The sequence below is a fragment of the Pseudophryne corroboree genome, chromosome 1 (genome assembly GCF_028390025.1).
Source record: "Pseudophryne corroboree isolate aPseCor3 chromosome 1, aPseCor3.hap2, whole genome shotgun sequence".
NCBI classification, from domain to species: domain Eukaryota; kingdom Metazoa; phylum Chordata; class Amphibia; order Anura; family Myobatrachidae; genus Pseudophryne; species Pseudophryne corroboree.
Window position 1 is genome coordinate 36137465 of NC_086444.1, and position 20716 is coordinate 36158180.

Here is a 20716-nt window from a genome sequence, read left to right on the forward strand (position 1 = left end):
TAGTCACACAGCTTTCTCTTTGCGCCTCTTTTTTTCTTTGCATCATGTGCTGTTTGGGGACAATTTTTTTGATCTGCCATCCTGTCTGACACTGCAGTGCTACTCCTAGATGGGCCAGGTGTTTGTGTCGGCCACTTGGGTCGCTTAGCTTAGTCATCCAGCGACCTCGGTGCAAATTTTAGGACTAAAAATAATATTGTGAGGTGTGAGGTGTTCAGAATAGACTGGAAATGAGTGGAAATTATGGAAATTGAGGTTAATAATACTATGGGATCAAAATGACTCCCAAATTCTATTATTTAAGCTGTTTTTGAGGGTTTTTTGTAAAAAAACACCCGAATCCAAAACACACCCGAATCCGACAAAAAATTTTCAGGGAGGTTTTGCCAAAACGCGTCCGAATCCAAAACACGGCCGCGGAACCGAATCCACAAGCAAAACACAAAACCCGAAAAATGTCCGGTGCACATCACTACTTTATTGGCAAATAAAATATGATGCAACGTGAATGAGAAAAAGAGGGATTGGAGAGAATTGCAATCCAATTTCCTCTCCGGGAGGAGGTGACGGGGGCGTGGCCAGGTAGTCCAGTCATTAGAACCAACCGCTTTCTGGGAAATTGCTTATATGTAAGACCAAAATGACGCATTCTCTTAGACACACATCACTAAGCCCCGCTCCCTCCTTGAGGACCCAGCAATTCCCTATATTATCTCCCTATTCTGCCACTTCACTAGGATGTAAGTGGGAATCGGGAGGGTTGCCCACTCTTCCGGGGCAGTAGGGGACTACCGGACAAATTGGGTGTCTCCCACAAGTTCTGGGAGAGTAGGCAAGTATGATTTAAGGATATTACAAACTTGTTTGCATAGGGGCAAGACTAAAGTGACACATTTTCAAAGAAACACATCACTAGGCCCCGTCCCCTCCTTGAGGACTACCGGAATAATTTGGTGTCTCCCATAGGTTCCGGGAGAGTAGCAAGTACGCTTTAAGAATATTGAAAACTTGTTTATAAAGTAAGTTTTGTTAGCTGTTTATTTTTAATCCAAAACAAAGCAATATTTTAAGGGGCAATTTGTTCCAATTTCTGATTTGCTGGTGTAACATACTGTATGAGAAGTAAATTCCTGGCTCAAAGTTCTAAAAATCATAATATGGAATTTCAGGAACCTGTAGGCGCAAAATATGATCAAAGATGTTTCATGATATAAAATGTGGTGCAAACATTTCTCTGCACACTAGGTGGTACATTTACTAAGCACCATGTGAGCCCAAGTTGACAAACACGGGAGTGTTTGGGCAATTTTTCATTCAGTCAGACCTGTGCTGTGCTTCTCTGTACATAACCAGCCCCAGGCTCTTTTAGCCAGTCCTGGTTTTAAAAATACAGAGGAAAAAATGCATGAGGACCCCCAGTATTTTAAGACCAAACAATGGGCTCTTGGACTGGTCCTAGTTCCAAAAATCTGGGTGAAAAAAAACGTAATCATCCCACATATTTTTGAAAACAGCATCTGGCTCCACTAGCCAGGGAGGTGATGCCACAGCCTTGGGACATGCTTAAATTGGTCTCCTGACTGTAATATTAACTCACCTAACTAGTCAGCTCTCATTGGTGTTTCCTGATGGGAGTGTGTACCCTGTCAATAAAGGGGTCCCCCCCCCCCTCCAGGCACCCAAGGCCAGAGCAGAAGCCCGGGGCTATCCCTGGCACCCCTGAGCAGTAGGTGCAGAGTAGGCAGTCCATTAGTTTAGTTGTGAAAGAAACATAGTTTTTTACAGGAAGGACTATGTGTCCAAGCAGGTCTTCCCCGCAAGACGTCCCTGTTACATCATTTGCAGTGAGTGCATGCAAATTATTTATCAAAATCCCAAAATAATAACAAGCAGTACAGCATCAACTACTACCAGTTTAAGAACCTTGTGTGCAATTGGCGTAGGAGACTACTTCCAAAAAATTTGAAAAAACTGATGTTCATTAAAATGAATTGCAAATTCTATGTGGGAGCTACTGTATGTGCCACCAATTACAACAAACAAAAACTTCTGTGATAATGGATAATGAGCTAATATTGTGTGATGATGACAATGATATTAGCAATGGTGAGGAGGGTGATGATGAGTCTGGCATGTTCAAAATGTGACTATGAATAACAACAATGTTAGCAGTCTTAAGCCCATCTGTAACTTTGTTTACCCAAACCACAAATATGTGGTCTTCTGTGGGAGTCCAAACAAACCAAGCACTTCAGCCACAAAAGTGGCAGATCCTGTCACTGAGGTGCTTGTTTTTTTTTAACTGTGTAAGTCCTTTTTAACATATGGGTGGGTGGGTGCACCACTTTCCTTTTTATTATGGGCTGCATTTTGGGAGCATTGTCTCTCACAAGTCTATTTGAATTTGTATTGACCTGACTCCTGAGGCCTGTGATTTGCTGCACGGATCAGTTTGCAATTGCATTAGAATTTAATAATTGGATATCAAACCTCATGTTTGCATGCTTGTTTTTGTTTTACTTTTCTAATAATTTCAAAATTCTCTTTTTTTTGTTTAAATTCTTATGAATAATCAATCGAAAATCATCAATCAATTCAATAGATATCAAACCTCACCTAGGGATGCTTGTTTTTGTTTTTACTTTTCTAATCATTTCTAAATTCTCTTTTTCTCTTTAAATTCTAATGAATAATCAATAAAAAAAAATAATCAGTCAATTCAATAGATATCAAACCTCACATTGGTGTGCTTGGTTTTTTTGTTTTACTTTTAGAATAATTTATTCCTAAATTCACTTTTCCTTTTACATTTGATTGAATAATCAATCAAAATGTATTTTAATCAATTCCACATTTTTTCCCTTTACAATCAATCAATTAATCAATAAATAAAGCAATTAATTAATCAATGCGTTACCTGCCTTCCACTACATACTCCACTTCCATTTCCTATGTACTGCCCTCGGGCCGCTGATCTAGTTCGTGATTAATAAAAATATTCTATGTGGTCGTGTAGTTTATTAAACTGCCATCCTCTCTACAACTGCTGTGCAGAAACATTTCATAGATGTGCCATATTCTTTTAACGTTAAGCCAGGTACACACTTGTGCAATGGATAAACATCCCGATGGTCGACCCAAAGGGATTCCCTTCAGTCCAGACCAGCAGGGATTGGTGGTACCCATCAGAAGGATGAAACAACATTACACTAGGTTGCTTGCTTTATCTCCCTTTGGCCTTACAGCAGTCACATGTACACACTACCCATTGTACGTGATTAGTCATGCTGATACAGCAAATCATGCCTACATCATGCTTGTGTGTATCCAGCTTAACTGATATGTGTTTATGCTGCTGCTGTTTCTTAATTTAGCCAGCCAGCCCACTGCAGCTTTTGCCCAATATTGGTTAACAATATTGTGAGCTGTGTGGTGGTCAAAATTAGACTGGAAATAACCGGAAATGAATGTTATTTATGTTAATAATACTGTAGGAAAAGCTATACGACTAAATTACATGATTTTAGCTGTTTTCATACATTTTCAGGAAACCCAAAACCAAAAATCGAATCCGGACCAAAAACACTTGCGGGTGGTTTTGCAAAAACAGAAAAACTAAAACAAAACACTGAGGGTGGTTTTGGCAAAACTAAAACACATGGGCCAACACACGTCTCTAGTGGTAGGGAATATAGATTGTAAGTTCCTCTGCGGCAGTGACTCGTGAAAGGTCATATATTCTCTGTAAAGTGCTGTGGAATATGTATGCACTGAAATAAATAATAATAATAATAATAATAATAAAAACACTCAGTAAATGCTACTGCAGCATTCTGTAGTACTCAGGGGAACACCTTGCACGTTTGACTTCGGGAATTTCAATAAATATTTTGTTTTAAATGAATAGGGATGAACTCTTTGGGATCGTTTGCTCCTGTCCCTTAGGCAGCTGCACTTAGAAATGTTTTCAAATTTAATTACTTAACCAGACAAAGGTTTTTTTTTTCTTTTATTGTGGTCCTTTTGCAAGTCAATTTGTTTTCTCAAGCTAAGATTCATAATTGATTTTATCCCTAGTTAAATGCTGAACATTATCCGGATGTGCATTAACTAAAGTAGCAGTAGAACTCATATTCTATGGAAAAGTTTAAGGACTTTGACCTGGGCCGCTACAAGCAGCAATTATCAGACCTTGACACGGGCTCTGTAATCGGAATGTCCTGCCGGTAACAATCCACATTAATAATGCATGATTATTTTTTTATCTATTGCATGCACTGCAAGAGCTTTATATTTATTCAAGTGCCTCTGCCAGGGACGCTTTCCTGCAATTTAGCATTTTTTTCCTTTCGCTGAAGAGTCTAAATTAAATCAAGATAAATGTCGTTTTTGCCAATTGAGAAGCTATTATCATTTGTCAGATCCATATTGTGCTGCAGGTTTTTGGTGCATTAAAGAGAACATTGGCATTTTATGAAAATATAGAAATATATAACAGAGCATCACTTTCAAGCTAGAAAATAATGGGAAAAAAAGAACATAGTGGTTCAGCTCTAATAGTACAAATGAGGCCGCACAATCGGTCTTATGCTCACTTGACACTGCGGCAGATATGTGTAAGGGAAGATGACAATTTTCGCACGCTGGCAGTTTTTTTTCACGTTTTTGCTGTGAATGAGAGATGAATCACAGAGGATAATGATTAAATGCTGGTTAGCTAGAGTCTGCAGTACGTGCAAAATTGCTTTTTCTCTCCATGTGCACAATATTTAAATTATCCTTGTGCTGACCGCACAAGTAAAGGCAGGCGATATTGTGCAACTGGATAATTAACAAGAGCCCATTGTAAATGTAAGAAAATTGCCAATATAAGCTGTCATCTTTCTACAGCACAGATAAAATGAGCAGTGGTATTGGTTCCGGAGTGCCTCCAGCCAAACATTTCGGCCACACTCCATGCAGACTATAATTGGGAATTTTGGTGACAATGGAAAAGCTTTGGTCTCTCCGAGTAGGGTGGCAGGAGAGGTAGTTCGCAAGGGGCATATTTATAAAAACAAATGTGAGATATTCCGCAAAAACACATTGGAGGTTGCTAAATGGCTAAATTTGCCAGGCTTTTCTTACATTTTAATGAATAATCAATCAAAAATAATCAATCAATTCAACAGATCTCAAACCTCATATTGGGATGCTTGTTTTTTTTTACTTTTCTAATCAATTCTGCCTAAATTCCCTTTTTTTAAATTTTAATGAATAATCAATCAAAAATCATCAATCTGTTAAATAGATATCCAACATTACATTAGGTTTCTTGTGTTTTTATTTTTTTTTACTTTTATAATTATTTATTCCTAAATTCTCTTTTCCTTTTTTACATGTGATAGAATAATCAATCAAAATTACATTTTAAAAAATCAGAATTAATCAGATTTCATCAATCAGGGGTACTAAATCAGGATTAAGAAATCAGAATTAAGTAATCAAATCTCATGTTCGGATGCTTGAATTTTTTTAAATAATTTGTTCCACATTTATCTCTTTTTTTCCCTTTTCAATCAATCAATCAATCAATCAATTAATAAATTAATAAAATAATCAATGCTTTACCTGCCTTCCACTACATTCTCTACCTTAATTTCCTAACACATTTCCGGGGCTACGTGTAACTATTAAGCATACTCAGGATGGATGTACGGTGGATTGCAGCAAATTCCAAAGCTATGACCCCATTTTCAATTACAAAATCAGCTACCATGGGTTTCTCTGGGGGCTGCTAAATGGTCATATTTACCAGGCTCCAGTAAATGAGATGTTAGCCAGGTGGCATTAGCCAATGTAGCCTATAGGATACATTATAGAGATGTGGGCATTAAACTGAAATATACACAAACTTGGGATTTTCAAGGAGATCCAAGTCCTGTCTCAACTCTTACCGCCAACTTCAGTTCACTAAACTAGGCAAATATAATGTTGATGGAAATCTTGGATCTCGTGTGCTTTGGATTGCATATAAGTCCCTACTTCATGATCAGCGTCATTTCACACTGGGGAGCGGAGGGAGAGGGTGTGGGACTGTGGGATTTGTTTTAGAAAAAGACCATTAGGACACCATTAGGATGCACAGAGAGAAGTGTAGTGTTGTAGATGGAGTGGGTGGGAAGGTTGGCTGCATCATTGTCAGTCACTGTGCATGTGTAGTGGCACCAAGAGGGGGGGAGGGTATTAATTACCCGTGCCCAGATCTGATGGGGAGGGCCTGTGTGCTGGGCTGCAGTGTGTCCAGGGAGGCACTTAAAATTATGGAGGTGCGCCGGGCCATTTTTGCTGGATTTGGTTCTGATTTGTCGGCCATCTTTTGATTTTGATTTGCCAAACTGTTATGACTGACTTTGGATTTGGATTGACCTGGTTGGAGCGACAGAGCAGGGGCACAACCAAACAGCAGTTTATAGCACATCTGTGAAACATTGCCACACAGCAGTGGCAGAAATGAAAGTTGGTGCAATATGGAATTGTCCTTGGGCCCTTCATCCCACCCTTACGTTGGATATTAAAAAGGACATGCACAGTTTAAAAAGCCAAGCACTTCAGTAACAGGGACTGACACTTTTGTGGCTGAAGTGCTTGCTTTGTTTGGGCCCCCACAAAATAATGTCTTGGAAGGACTACCTCCGATCAATAATGAGGCTGTTGATATTGAGGGTGTTAATTACTGTACATTATAATCTTGTACAATAAATTTCATGAACTCTCTGAAAATTACATAACATGGAGGATTTGCCTAGATGGCTAATGGCCCTACCTCTTCTAACTTTTCCAGCAGATGCCTTCACAAGCATTGTCAGGATTTGGGTAAAAATAATCCCACACTCAAGAGGTGGCTTTTTTTTGGTCTTATGCCCATGCATTACAATGGCTTTGTTTTTATCACAGGCAAGAACTGCAGCCACTGGTGGCTAACTTACACAAACAACATAATGAACAACCTCCTTCCTGTTCCACTTCCACACATTAATCCATCTTTACGTGTACTGCTACCCGCATGTGCAGATGGTGCAGAAATGGTGGAAGGAGGTAAAGGAGGCTTCTCTATTAGGACAGTGTGAGAAATGTCAGACTCACACAAAGCTAACATGGACACTCCTAAATGTTCCTCAGGAATGTATGTCGGTTCTGAATGCACAGTTTGTTCTACTGCCCTAGTGGTTTTCATTTTTTTTACACCTCTTCTAGACTCTGAGTGAAAAGTTCTTGCATCGTCATGAGAGGCAGAAGAAGATGCCTCACTGATAGTTGCAGAACCACCACTCAGAAATAAAGGACAATGGAGAATGGCATGTTGGAAATTTTATGTTTTTCTGCACCAAGCCTTCCCTTTATAAGAGTTGTTTTTTTTCTTTTCTTTACAACTGTAAACTGGGTTTTTTATTTTAGACTTAGATCCACTATGCCCTTGAGCACTGACTTTAGTAGATGCCAAACTATTGTCATCATCATGACTGGTGGCAGCAGGTTGGTGTTCTTTAAACTGATTGTTATCCATTTTAACTGTGTGAATCACAGGGTTAGATGCATGTGAGGAAAGTGCACTAGGTTACAGCGCACCAAATAGTACAAACAATAGAAATGAATTAACAATTTGTTTTATATCACTTTCAGATCCTTTCAAATTGTGTGAATCACAGGGTTAGATGCACGTGAAGGAAGCGCACTAGGGTACAGGGCACCCCTTGTGAGACTCTGAGTCTGGAGTGGACACAGCACAGTTATAATAACAACAGAGAACACAGCATACAGTCTACTCCTTACATTACAGCCCTTGTGAGACTCTGGACACAGCATACAGTGTACCCCCTACAGTACAGCCCCTATTGATATTCTGGACACAGCATACAGTCTACTCCCTACAGTACAGCACCTTTTGAGACTCTGAACACAGCATACAGTCTACTCCCTACAGTACAGCCCCTTGTGATACTCTGGACACAGCATACAGTCTACTCCCTACAGTACAGCCCCTTGTGATACTCTGGACACAGCATACAGTCTACTCCCTACAGTACAGCCCCTTGTGAGACTCTGGACACAGCATACAGTGTACCCTCTACAGTACAGCCCCTTGTGAAACTCTGGACACAGCATACAGTCTACCTCCTACAGTACCGCCCCGTGTAAGACTCTGGACACAGCATACAGTCTACCCCCTACAGTACAGCCCCTTGTGAGACTCTGGACACAGCATACAGTGTATCCCCTACAGTACAGCTCCTTGTGAAACTCTGGACACAGCATACAGTCTACTTCCTACAGTACAGCCCCTTGTGAGACTCTGGACATAGCATACAGTCTACTCCCTACAGTACAGCCCCGTGTGAGACTCTGGACACAGCATACAGTCTACTCCCTACAGTACAGCTCCTTGTGAGACTCAGGACACAGCATATAGTCTACTCCCTACAGTACAGCCCTTGTGATACTCTGGACGTAGCATACAGTCTATTCCCTACAGTACAGCCCCTTGTGATACTCTGGACACAGCATACAGTCTACTCCCTACAGTACAGCCCCGTGTGAGACTCTGGACACAGCATACAGTCTACTCCCTACAGTACAGCCCCTTGTGAGACTCTGGATACAGCATACAGTCTACTTCCTACAGTACAGCCCCGTGTGAGACTCTGGATACAGCATACAGTCTACTCCCTACAGTACAGCCCCGTGTGAGACTCTGGACACAGCATACAGTCTACTCCCTACAGTACAGCCCCTTGTGAGACTCTGGACACAGCATACAGTCTACTTCCTACAGTTCAGCCCCGTGTGAGACTCTGGATACAGCATACAGTCTACTCCCTATAGTACAGCCCTTGTGAGACTCTGGACACAGTATACAGTCTACTCCCTACAGTACAGCCCCTTGTGAGACTCTGGACACAGCATACAGTGTATCCCCTACAGTACAGCTTCTTGTGAGACTCTGGACACAGCATACAGTCTACTCCTTACAGTACAGCCCCTTGTGAGACTCTGGACACAGCATACAGTGTATCCCCTACAGTACAGCACCTTGTGAGACTCTGGACACAGCATACAGTGTATCCCCTACAGTACAGCCCCTTGTGAGACTCTGGACACAGCATACAGTGTATCCCCTACAGTACAGCCCTTGTGATACTCTGGACACAGCATACAGTGCACCCCCTACAGTACAGCCCCTTGTGAGACTCTGGACACAGCATACAGTCTACTCCTTACAGTACAGCCCCTTGTGAGACTCTGGACACAGCATACAGTCTACTCCTTACAGTACAGCCCCTTGTGAGACTCTGGACACAGCATACAGTCTACTCCTTACAGTACAGCCCCTTGTGAGACTCTGGACACAGCATACAGTCTACTCCTTACAGTACAGCCCCTTGTGAGACTCTGGACACAGCATACAGTCTACTCCTTACAGTACTGCCCCTTGTGAGACTCTGGACACAGCATACAGTCTACTCCTTACAGTACAGCCCCTTGTGAGACTCTGGACACAGCAGTTGCAGGCTTGCAGCAGTGTATCCCCCTATACATTTACTTTAATATACTGACAATCTAGTATAAGGATACTTTATGTTCTACTTCCTTTCGCTTCCTATAAACTAAATGTCCCCCCTAAATATATATATATTTTTATGCAGTTATGTTTTTTTATTGCATAGTTAGCACAGCGATCAGCGTACTGCTGCAACCTCCAGAAAATGGCGGCGATTCCCGACCGCGGCTCCTTTTCCCCCCCTTTTTTTTCAAAATAGATTTTTAATGATTTTTAACAAGCAGAAACAGCAATAGGGGGAAGAAGTACAAAACAAAAGAGAGGGGGAGGGGGATACAGGGAGGGTAGACAAAAGGATACAGTTTGAAAGTACATAGATATTGGCGAGTTAGCCGACAATGCAATATATAGGGCCTCCAAGAAAAAACAAATAAAGACAAAAATGGCTTACTAAGTGTCCCTTCATCCTAGAAAATCAGACCAATCCCTCCAGTGCCGTGCCACCTCAGTCATCAATATAATCTAGATAGGTACTAAAAGGGTAAAAGGGATGATCAGAGAAAAGACTTATCAACTCTGGGATACCACCGGGGGTCGTCACACTATTCAAAAGGAGGTTTTATAAGCAAGCCAAGGGGCCCATTTTTTAATAATAAGAGATCTGGGGGATGGGCCTAAGAGAGTTTCAGCCATTTTGAATTCGTAATTGGCTTGAATTATCTTCACCACATCGGTCCAGTGGGGGATCGAGGTGGTACGCCAATTGCGTGCTAAGCATCGTTTAGTGGTGGACAGAATGTGACACATAACATAGGTATCGGCTGAAGAAATATGGTCTGGGAGTATGAGCAGAAGTGCTATCTTTGGATGTGGTTGAATATCGACATGCAAAATGACAAATCAGCTGGAATATGTGCTTCCACAATTCAGTTATCATAGGACACGTCCAGAATATATGATAAATTGACCCCACACCATTACAGTTACGCCAACATGCTCCTGAAGTATCTGGCCACATCTTATGGAGCAGGGCTGGTGTCATGTATAATCTATGTATAAGCTTAAAGTGTTGCTCGATATGAGATATACATTTAGACATTCCAAAACATGTTCGAAAAACACCATACCATTCATTGTCTGATATGGTACAACCTAAGTCCCTTTCCCATTTTAGTAAGGAAGAAAAGTTAGGGCCGTGGTCAGGGGTTATAAAAGCAGAATACCACCTAGATATAGCGCCCTTTTTATCAGACTTATTAAGGAGAGCTAGGATCTGTTTAGGGAATGAGCGAAGAGGTGATTGAGTCGCGTTGGAACCATGTACCCAATGCCTCAGTTGGAAATATCTATAAAAGTCATTCCAAGGTATAGAATATCGAGCTTGAATCTGGGAGAATGACAATAGCACACCTGCTTCTGTGACATTATGGAGCATATTTATGCCCCTCAGTACCCAGGTGGTGAAAGACAGGTTGGGTATTAAGAATGCGATACCTTTCAGTGATAGGTCTAGGGTAGGTAGAAAGAACATGGAGGTTTTAGGAATGAACAGGTGCCATGCCTTGTACAATGAGGAAACAATGATGGATGGGAGAGATATACGTTTCCCCTCCTTTAATGGAAACCTAAGTAGATCTTGAAGCGGGAATTGGGATAAGAGGGCTTGCTCCAGCACCACCCACGGTTTCGGGTTAGCCCCCGGGTTCCAAGCTCCCAACAGGGACAGAAGGGAGGCTAAATGATAAGCATGTAGGTCCGGGAAAGCCAGTCCTCCCAAAGATTTAGGGAGGGTCATCTTTGCTCGTGCGAATCTCGTTTTTTCCCCCTTCCATACATACGTTACAAATATCTTGTTAAACTTAGCTAGGAGAGTATCAGGGACTATAATGGGGATTGTCCTAAATAAGTACAATAGCTTGGGCAGCAGGACCATCTTGAGAGTGGCAATGCGTCCCAGCCATGACACTTGATGCATCATCCAATGTTGTATCAATTGTGTAAATTTAATTAAGAGTGGGGGATAGCTGCAAGAAACAATGTCCCTCATAGTGGTAGGTACGTTTATACCTAAGTATTTAATATTAGTAGTCTGCCATGCATAGGGGTAAGTTGATTTTAAACGTGTCAATAGGTCGGGGGGTAAAGGAAACAGGTAGGGCCTCCGTTTTGGAGCAGTTCAACTTATAGAAGGATATGGAGGAGTATTCTTGAAGGATTACATGGATTCGGGACAAGGACACAAGTGGGTTAGTGAGGGTTAACAGGACGTCATCAGCAAATAAACTTATTTTACACTGGACACCATAGAAATCCGGGCCTGTTATCGTAGGATAACTTCTAATAGCTTCCGCTAAGGGCTCGATTGCTAAAGCGAACACCAATGGGGACAGTGGGTAGCCCTGCCTAGTGCCATTCGTAATACAGAAAGAGGAAGAAAGCAGCCCAATAACAAGAACTTTAGCTGACGGGTGGGAATATAGAGCCGTAATTGAGGAAAGGGCACTGCCGGCTATACCAAATTTACGCAACACCGCCCGCACGTAGTCCCAGTGTAACCTGTCAAATGCCTTCTCCGCATCCAACGAGAGCAATATCAACGGTTCAGGGGAAGCAGAGAAGGCATCCAGCACGTCAATCACCCTCCTTGTGTTGTCCGGGGCTTGTCGACCACTAATAAATCCAACCTGATCTGAATGGATCAGGGACGGAAGTAGCAGCGCCAATCTATTGGCGATAAATTTAGCATATAGTTTCACGTAGGAATTTAACAGGGCGATAGTTGGCTAAGAGCGAGGGATTCTTCCCTGGTTTGGGGAAAGTTATTTTTGCTTCCAACATTTCAGCTGGGAATGTCCCATTGCAGGAGGCCTCCTCAAACACCATCCGCAAAGGTCCAGTCAGTTGTGCGCTGAAGCATTTATAGAAATCATTAGAGTAACCGTCTGGCCCCGGCACTTTATCTGAGGGTAGTTCTCGAATGACCCGAGTGATCTCATCCATTGACCACGGCCTCTCCAAATCGCAAAGCGTGGCCGCGTCCAAGGAGGGTAGGGACAATATCTCTAAGAAGGACTCGATTCCTTCCGATGTTGGTTGGGGGGGTCATAGGGTCATCACTAAGATTATACAGGGAAGAGTAGAATGACGCGAAAGCATTTGCTATATCTGAAGGGTCCGTGACTTTAATGCCCTTCAGATTCACAACTCCTTTAATGCGTTCATGCGCTGTTTTACCCCTAAGCTTCCTGGCTAACATCCTGCCCACCCTGTCCCCCCGCACATAGAATTTTTGTTTCAGTCTGAACATGGTTCTGTGAACTTCTTGAAGAGTCAAAGTATTCCACTCCTCTCTGACTTTAAGTAGTTCCCTATATATGTTCTTATCTGAGGGGGCTAATTTAAGCTTGGATTCTAAATCCGTCAGATGGGATTCTATTGTTTTTAACATTTTGTCGTGCGTAGCACGCCGTCTAGCGGCAGTCTGTATGAAAGAGCCCCTGACGACCGCTTTCAAGGCACACCAATAGTTAAAGACATTAGTTTCTACAGGGGTGTTCATGTCTAAATACAATTGTATCAAGTGTAATACAGTTTCTTTAACAGAAGGGTCAGTCAAAAGATACTTCCCAAGTTGCCATTGTCTATGGGAGACATTGGGTGCCCGAATATACCAGCTGAGGGACAGGGCAGAGTGGTCCGACCAAGAAACGGGGATAATCTGGGATCTCCGAATCGATTGTTGGGTCCATTTGACCGACAGGGCCGTATTTTGGATTTAAAAAAGGAAAGGATAAATTTCTGAATGAAAAAGCTATCCAAGGTTATAATACTTAAAATATCAACGTGGTTAATCCGGGGGTAACATCAGTTATAGTAGCTAACTAGTCATAAAACATTATTTAGCAAGTATGTAGAATCATCACAACTTAAAACAGGTTGAACACGATGGGCAATTTGCCTCTATTCAACCTCAAATACTATGTTACTATGTTACTATCTATCCGAGAATGCGAGCTAAGGACTGGGGAATAAAAGGTGTAATCCCTATGTCAGGCATGTCCAAACTGCGGCCCTCCAGCTGTTGGGAAACTACATATCCCGGCATGCCCTGACACAGTTTTGCTGTCAAGAATGCTAAAGCTGTGTCAGGGCATGCTGGGATGTGTAGTTTCTCAAAATCTGGAGGGCCGCAATTTGGACATGCATGCCCTATGTAAAGGGTTTTTCGCTCGCCATACATCATAGAGGCCGTATTCGTCTAATAATCTCCTAAATTGGGACGACTGATCCCTAGCGGTGGGTCTGCACTTGGGGCGAAGTGGGGAAGATCTGTCCAAGTGGGGATCCAATACTAAATTAAAATGGCCCAAAATCAATAATGCTCCAGAACAAACAATCTGTAGGGTGGTGCAAAATTTATGGAGAAATGGAATCTGTTTAGAGCTAGGTACGTAAACTACCGCTAGGGTGATTTGTTTATCGTCCAATGTACCATTGAGAATCAGAAAACGACCCTCTGCATTAGACATCCGCTTCTCCAGTACAAAACTGGGGCGTGGTCACCAAAAGGGGACGGGGTCACCCAAAAGGGGGCGTGTCCCTTGTAGTAGAACCCCTTATACTATCTAGTACTGGTGCCCCTTTCACTTTATAGCACAAGGTACGAGCTGAAGTTCACATTATAGCACACGGTACGAGCCGAAATTCACCTTGTAGCACATGGTACGAGCCGAAATTCACCTTGTAGCACACTGAATGATCCAAAATTCACCTTGTAGCACACAGAATGAGCCGAAATTCACCTTGTAGCACACTGAATGAGCCAAAATTCACCTTGTAGCACACTGAATAATCCGAAATTCACATTGTAGCACACTGAATGATCCGAAATTCACATTGTAGCACACTGAATGATCCGAAATTCACATTGTAGCACACTGAATGAGCCTAAACTCACATTGTAGCACACTGATTGAGCCGAAACTCACATTGTAGCACACGGTACGAGCCGAAATTCACATTGTAGCACACTGAATGAGCCGAAACTCACATTGTAGCACACTGAATGAGCCGAAACTCACATTGTGGCACACTGAATGAGCCGAAACTCACATTGCAGCACACTGAATGAGGGGGAATTCACATTATAACACACTGAATATGCCAAAATTCACATTATAGCACACGGTACAAGCCGGAATTCACATTGTAGCACACTGAATGAGCCGGAATTCACATTGTAGCACACTGAATGAGCTGAAATTCACATTGTAGCACACTGAATGAGCCGGAATTCACATTGTAGCACACTGAATGAGCCGAAATTCACATTGTAGCACACTGAATGAGCCGACATTCACATTGTAGCACACTGAATGAGCCGGAATTCACATTGTAGCACACTGAATGAGCCGAAATTCACATTGTAGCACACTGAATGAGCCGACATTCACATTGTAGCACACTGAATGAGCCGAAATTCACCTTGTAGCACACTGAATGAGCCGACATTCACATTGTAGCACACTGAATGAGCCGGAATTCACATTGTAGCACACTGAATGAGCCGACATTCACATTGTAGCACACTGAATGATCCGAAATTCACATTATAGCACACGGTATGAGCCAAAATTCACATTGTAGCACAGTGAATGAGCCGAAACTCACATTGTAGCACACTGAATGAGCCGACATTCACATTATAGCACACGGTATGAGCCAAAATTCACATTGTAGCACACTGAATGAGCCGAATATCACATTATAGGACACGGTATGAGCCAAAATTCACATTGTAGCACACTGAATGAGCCGACATTCACATTGTAGCACACTGAATGAGCCGAAATTCACCTTGTAGCACACTGAATGAGCCGACATTCACATTGTAGCACACTGAATGAGCCGGAATTCACATTGTAGCACACTGAATGAGCCGACATTCACATTGTAGCACACTGAATGATCCGAAATTCACATTATAGCACACGGTATGAGCCAAAATTCACATTGTAGCACAGTGAATGAGCCGAAACTCACATTGTAGCACACTGAATGAGCCGACATTCACATTGTAGCACACTGAATGATCCGAAATTCACATTATAGCACACGGTATGAGCCAAAATTCACATTGTAGCACACTGAATGAGCCGAAACTCACATTGTAGCACACTGAATGAGCCGAAACTCACATTGTAGCTCACTGAATGAGCCGACATTCACATTGTAGCATACTGAATGAGCCGGAATTCACATTGTAGCACACTGAATGAGCCGACATTCACATTATAGCACAGTGAATGATCCGAAATTCACATTATAGCACACTGAATGAGCCGAAATTCACATTGTAGCACACTGAATGAGCCGAAACTCACATTGTAGCACACTGAATGAGCCGAAACTCACATTGTAGCACACTGAATGATCCGAAACTCACATTGTAGCACACTGAATGAGGGGGAATTCACAGTATAACACACTGAATGAGCCGAAATTCACATTATAGCACACTGAATGATCCGAAATTCACATTATAGCACACGGTATGAGCTAAAATTCACATTGTAACACACTGAATGAGCCGAAATTCACATTATAGCACACGGTATGAGCCAAAATTCACATTGTAGCACACTGAATGAGCCGACATTCACATTGTAGCACACTGAATGAGCCGGAATTCACATTGTAGCACACTGAATGAGCCGACATTCACATTGTAGCACAGTGAATGAGCCGAAACTCACATTGTAGCATACTGAATGAGCCGACATTCACATTGTAGCACACTGAGTGATCCGAAATTCACATTATAGCACACGGTATGAGCCGAAACTCACATTGTAGCACACTGAATGAGCCGACATTCACATTATAGCACACGGTATGAGCCAAAATTCACATTGTAGCACACTGAATGAGCCGAATATCACATTATAGGACACGGTATGAGCCGACATTCACATTGTAGCACACTGAATGAGCCTACATTCACATTGTAGCACACTGAATGAGCCGGAATTCACATTGTAGCACACTGAATGAGCCGACATTCACATTGTAGCACAGTGAATGAGCCGAAACTCACATTGTAGCACACTGAATGAGCCGACATTCACATTGTAGCACACTGAATGATCCGAAATTCACATTATAGCACACGGTATGAGCCAAAATTCACATTGTAGCACACTGAATGAGCCGAAACTCACATTGTAGCACACTGAATGAGCCGAAACTCACATTGTAGCTCACTGAATGAGCCGACATTCACATTGTAGCACACTGAATGAGCCGGAATTCACATTGTAGCACACTGAATGAGCCGACATTCACATTATAGCACAGTGAATGATCCGAAATTCACATTATAGCACACTGAATGAGCCGAAATTCACATTGTAGCACACTGAATGAGCCGAAACTCACATTGTAGCACACTGAATGAGCCGAAACTCACATTGTAGCACACTGAATGATCCGAAACTCACATTGTAGCACACTGAATGAGGGGGAATTCACATTATAACACACTGAATGAGCCGAAATTCACATTAAAGCACACTGAATGAACCGAAATTCACATTATAGCACACGGTTAGAGCTAAAATTCACATTGTAACACACTGAATGAGCCGAAATTCACATTATAGCACACGGTATGAGCCAAAATTCACATTGTAGCACACTGAATGAGCCGACATTCACATTGTAGCACACTGAATGAGCCGGAATTCACATTGTAGCACACTGAATGAGCCGACATTCACATTGTAGCACAGTGAATGAGCCGAAACTCACATTGTAGCACACTGAATGAGCCGACATTCACATTGTAGCACACTGAGTGATCCGAAATTCACATTATAGCACACGTTATGAGCCAAAATTCACATTGTAGCACACTGAATGAGCCGAAACTCACATTGTAGCACACTGAATGAGCCGAAACTCACATTGTAGCTCACTGAATGAGCCGACATTCACATTGTAGCACACTGAATGAGCCGACATTCACATTATAGCACAGTGAATGAGCCGAAACTCACATTGTAGCACACTGAATGAGCCGACATTCACATTGTAGCACACTGAATGATCCGAAATTTACATTATAGCACACTGAATGAGCCGAAATTCACATTGTAGCACACTGAATGAGCCGAAACTCACATTGTAGCACACTGAATGAGCCGAAACTCACATTGTAGCACACTGAATGAGGGGGAATTCACATTATAACACACTGAATATGCCAAAATTCACATTATAGCACACTGAATGAGCCAGAATTCACATTGTAGCACACTGAATGAGCCGAAATTCACATTATAGCACACGGTATGAGCCAAAATTCACATTGTAGCACAGTGAATGAGCCGAAACTCACATTGTAGCACACTGAATGAGCCGACATTCATATTGTAGCACACTGAATGATCCGAAATTCACATTATAGCACACGGTATGAGCCAAAATTCACATTGTAGCACACTGAATGAGCCGAAATTCACATTATAGCACACTGAATGAGCCACAATTCACATTGTAGCACACTGAATGAGCCGGAATTCACATTGTAGCACACTGAATGAGCCGACATTCACATTGTAGCACAGTGAATAAGCCGAAACTCACATTGTAGCACACTGAATGAGCCGACATTCACATTGTAGCACACTGAATGATCCAAAATTCACATTATAGCACACGGTATGAGCCAAAATTCACATTGTAGCACACTGAATGAGCCAAAACTCACATTGTAGCTCACTGAATGAGCCGACATTCACATTGTAGCACACTGAATGAGCCGGAATTCACATTGTAGCACACTGAATGAGCCGACATTCACATTATAGCACAGTGAATGAGCCGAAACTCACATTGTAGCACACTGAATGAGCCGACATTCACATTGTAGCACACTGAATGATCCGAAATTCACATTGTATCACACTGAATGAGCCAAAACTCACATTGTAGCACACTGAATGAGCCGAAACTCACATTGTAGCACACTGAATGAGCCGAAACTCACATTGTAGCACACTGAATGAGGGGTAATTCACATTATAACACACTGAATATGCCAAAATTCACATTATAGCACACGGTACAAGCCGGAATTCACATTGTAGCACACTGAATGAGCTGAAATTGTGACAGCAGGGACAGCCAGAGTGATGGCAGGGAGAGAGACAGTGATGACAGGGAGAGAGAGTGACGACAGGGAGAGAGAGTGATGACATAGAAAGAGAGTGACGACAGGGAGAGAGAGTGATGACAGGGAGAGAGAGACAGTGACGACAGGGAGAGAGAGACAGTGACGACAGGGAGAGAGAGACAGTGAGGACAGGGAGAGAGACAGTGATGACAGGGGTAGAGACAGACGACAGGGAGAGAGAGAGACAACAGGGAGAGAGAGACGACAGGGAGAGAGAGTGACGACAGGGACGACAGGAAGAGAGACAGTGACGACAGGGAGAGTGATGACAGTGACGACAGGGAGAGTGACAACAGGGAGAGTGACGACAGGGAGAGTGACGACAGGGAGAGTGACAACAGTGACGACAGGGAGAGTGATGACAGTGACGACAGGGAGAGTGACAACAGGGAGAGTGATGACAGTGATGACAGGGAGAGTGATGACAGTGACGACAGGGAGAGAGGTGACAGCAGGGGAACATTACCTCATTTGTTGCTGGCAGCGGTGAGCGGTGGGCTGCTGGCGGCGTCGGGCGGCTAGTGGTGGGCTGCTGGCGGCATCGGGCGGCAAGTGACGGGCACCAGGCGGCTGCTGGCGGGTGGTTGGCGGCCACCGCGCATGGACGGTGAGCACCATGTGCAGCAGCATGGCCACTTCCCTCGCCTCCTGCTGCACTTTCATGTGCTCATTTCTGGGTCAGTGGAAGAAGTGGCGGTATACCATACCGCCGTATACCGCCCCACTTCGACCACTGATTGGAGGTGTAACATATAGGGAATTTATAGTTAGAGAATCGGGGAGGGAAGGAAGACATGAAATGGGTCTCCTGAACCGCTACGACATGTGCTTTCAGCTTTGCAAAGTGTCTCAATGCGATTTTCCTTTTATTTGGTGAATTGAGGACCTTCACATTAACATAGATCATATTAACCATTATCTACTGGAGTATGGAGATAGGCTATACACATTAAATAGGCTGAGACAATCCAAGGCATCTGCGTGGTCCTCCGTATGTAGACGGACACACATAGGCCCAGGGACACCATGTAGGAAATGTACTTTTGTGGAAGGGAGGTAAGACCATGGTCGGGTCGGGTCGGGGTATAGGGAGGAGAAAACGAAGATAAACCAAAACAAAAAAAGTAGTAAGTTCTATACAGCACTCTAACCGGAGGCCGCATCAGTAGGCGACACATTGGGTGGCGTGGAGGTAGAACATGACCCCCATCACTCTCTGCAGGAACTACAGACCTTTGTATCAAAATGGTTAGGAAAAGCACCAGGAAAAGGAAGCCAGTGTGGTTCACAAAAGAAGTATCAACTAGTGTGAAACCAAAAAAGATGGCTTTTAGGAAATACAAACAGACTCAAAATAATAACGACAAAGAGGTGTATCTGGACAGATGGAAGGATGCTAAGAAAGTGATCAGACGTGCAAAGGCAGAAGCTGAGGAGAAAATGGCCCAGTCAGTAGATAAAGGGGGCAAAACTTTTTTTAAGTATATAAGTGAAAGGAGAAAATCAAATGGAGGAATAATAAGACTTAAGACAGAGAGCGGGCATTTGGTGGAGGGAGACAAGGCAATAGCTGATCACCTAAATAATTATTTTTGCTCAGTATTTACTATAGAAGAAGGGATGGTGCCACAGTTAAGTTGCAAGGACATTCATAAAAATAAGGTAGATGAAAATACATTTACAGAGGAGAAGGTCCTAACAGAACTTTCAAAACTAAAAGTGGATAAATCAATGGGACCAGATGGGATACACCCAAGGATACTCAAAGAGCTAAAAGATGTGCTGGTTACACCTTTAACAGAATTATTTAACCAGTCACTAAATACAGGTGCTATTCCAGAGGACTGGAAAAGAGCAAATGTAGTTCCACTGAACAAAAGTGGAAGCAAGGAAGAAGCAAGTAACTACAGACCAGTAAGCCTTACATCAGTAGTAGGGAAAGT

General features: G+C 42.7%; 1 long non-coding RNA gene across 1 annotated transcript in view; it reads left to right on the forward strand.

Annotated features, from left to right (window-relative positions):
* The window catches only part of LOC135054866 (uncharacterized), a 78730-nt gene extending 69048 nt beyond the window's left edge, over positions 1-9682 (forward strand). The window contains exon 3 of the long non-coding RNA XR_010243582.1: positions 7663-9682. This is a non-coding gene — a long non-coding RNA (uncharacterized LOC135054866). The remainder of the gene's footprint in view (positions 1-7662) is intronic.
* The last annotated feature ends 11034 nt before the right edge of the window (positions 9683-20716 follow it).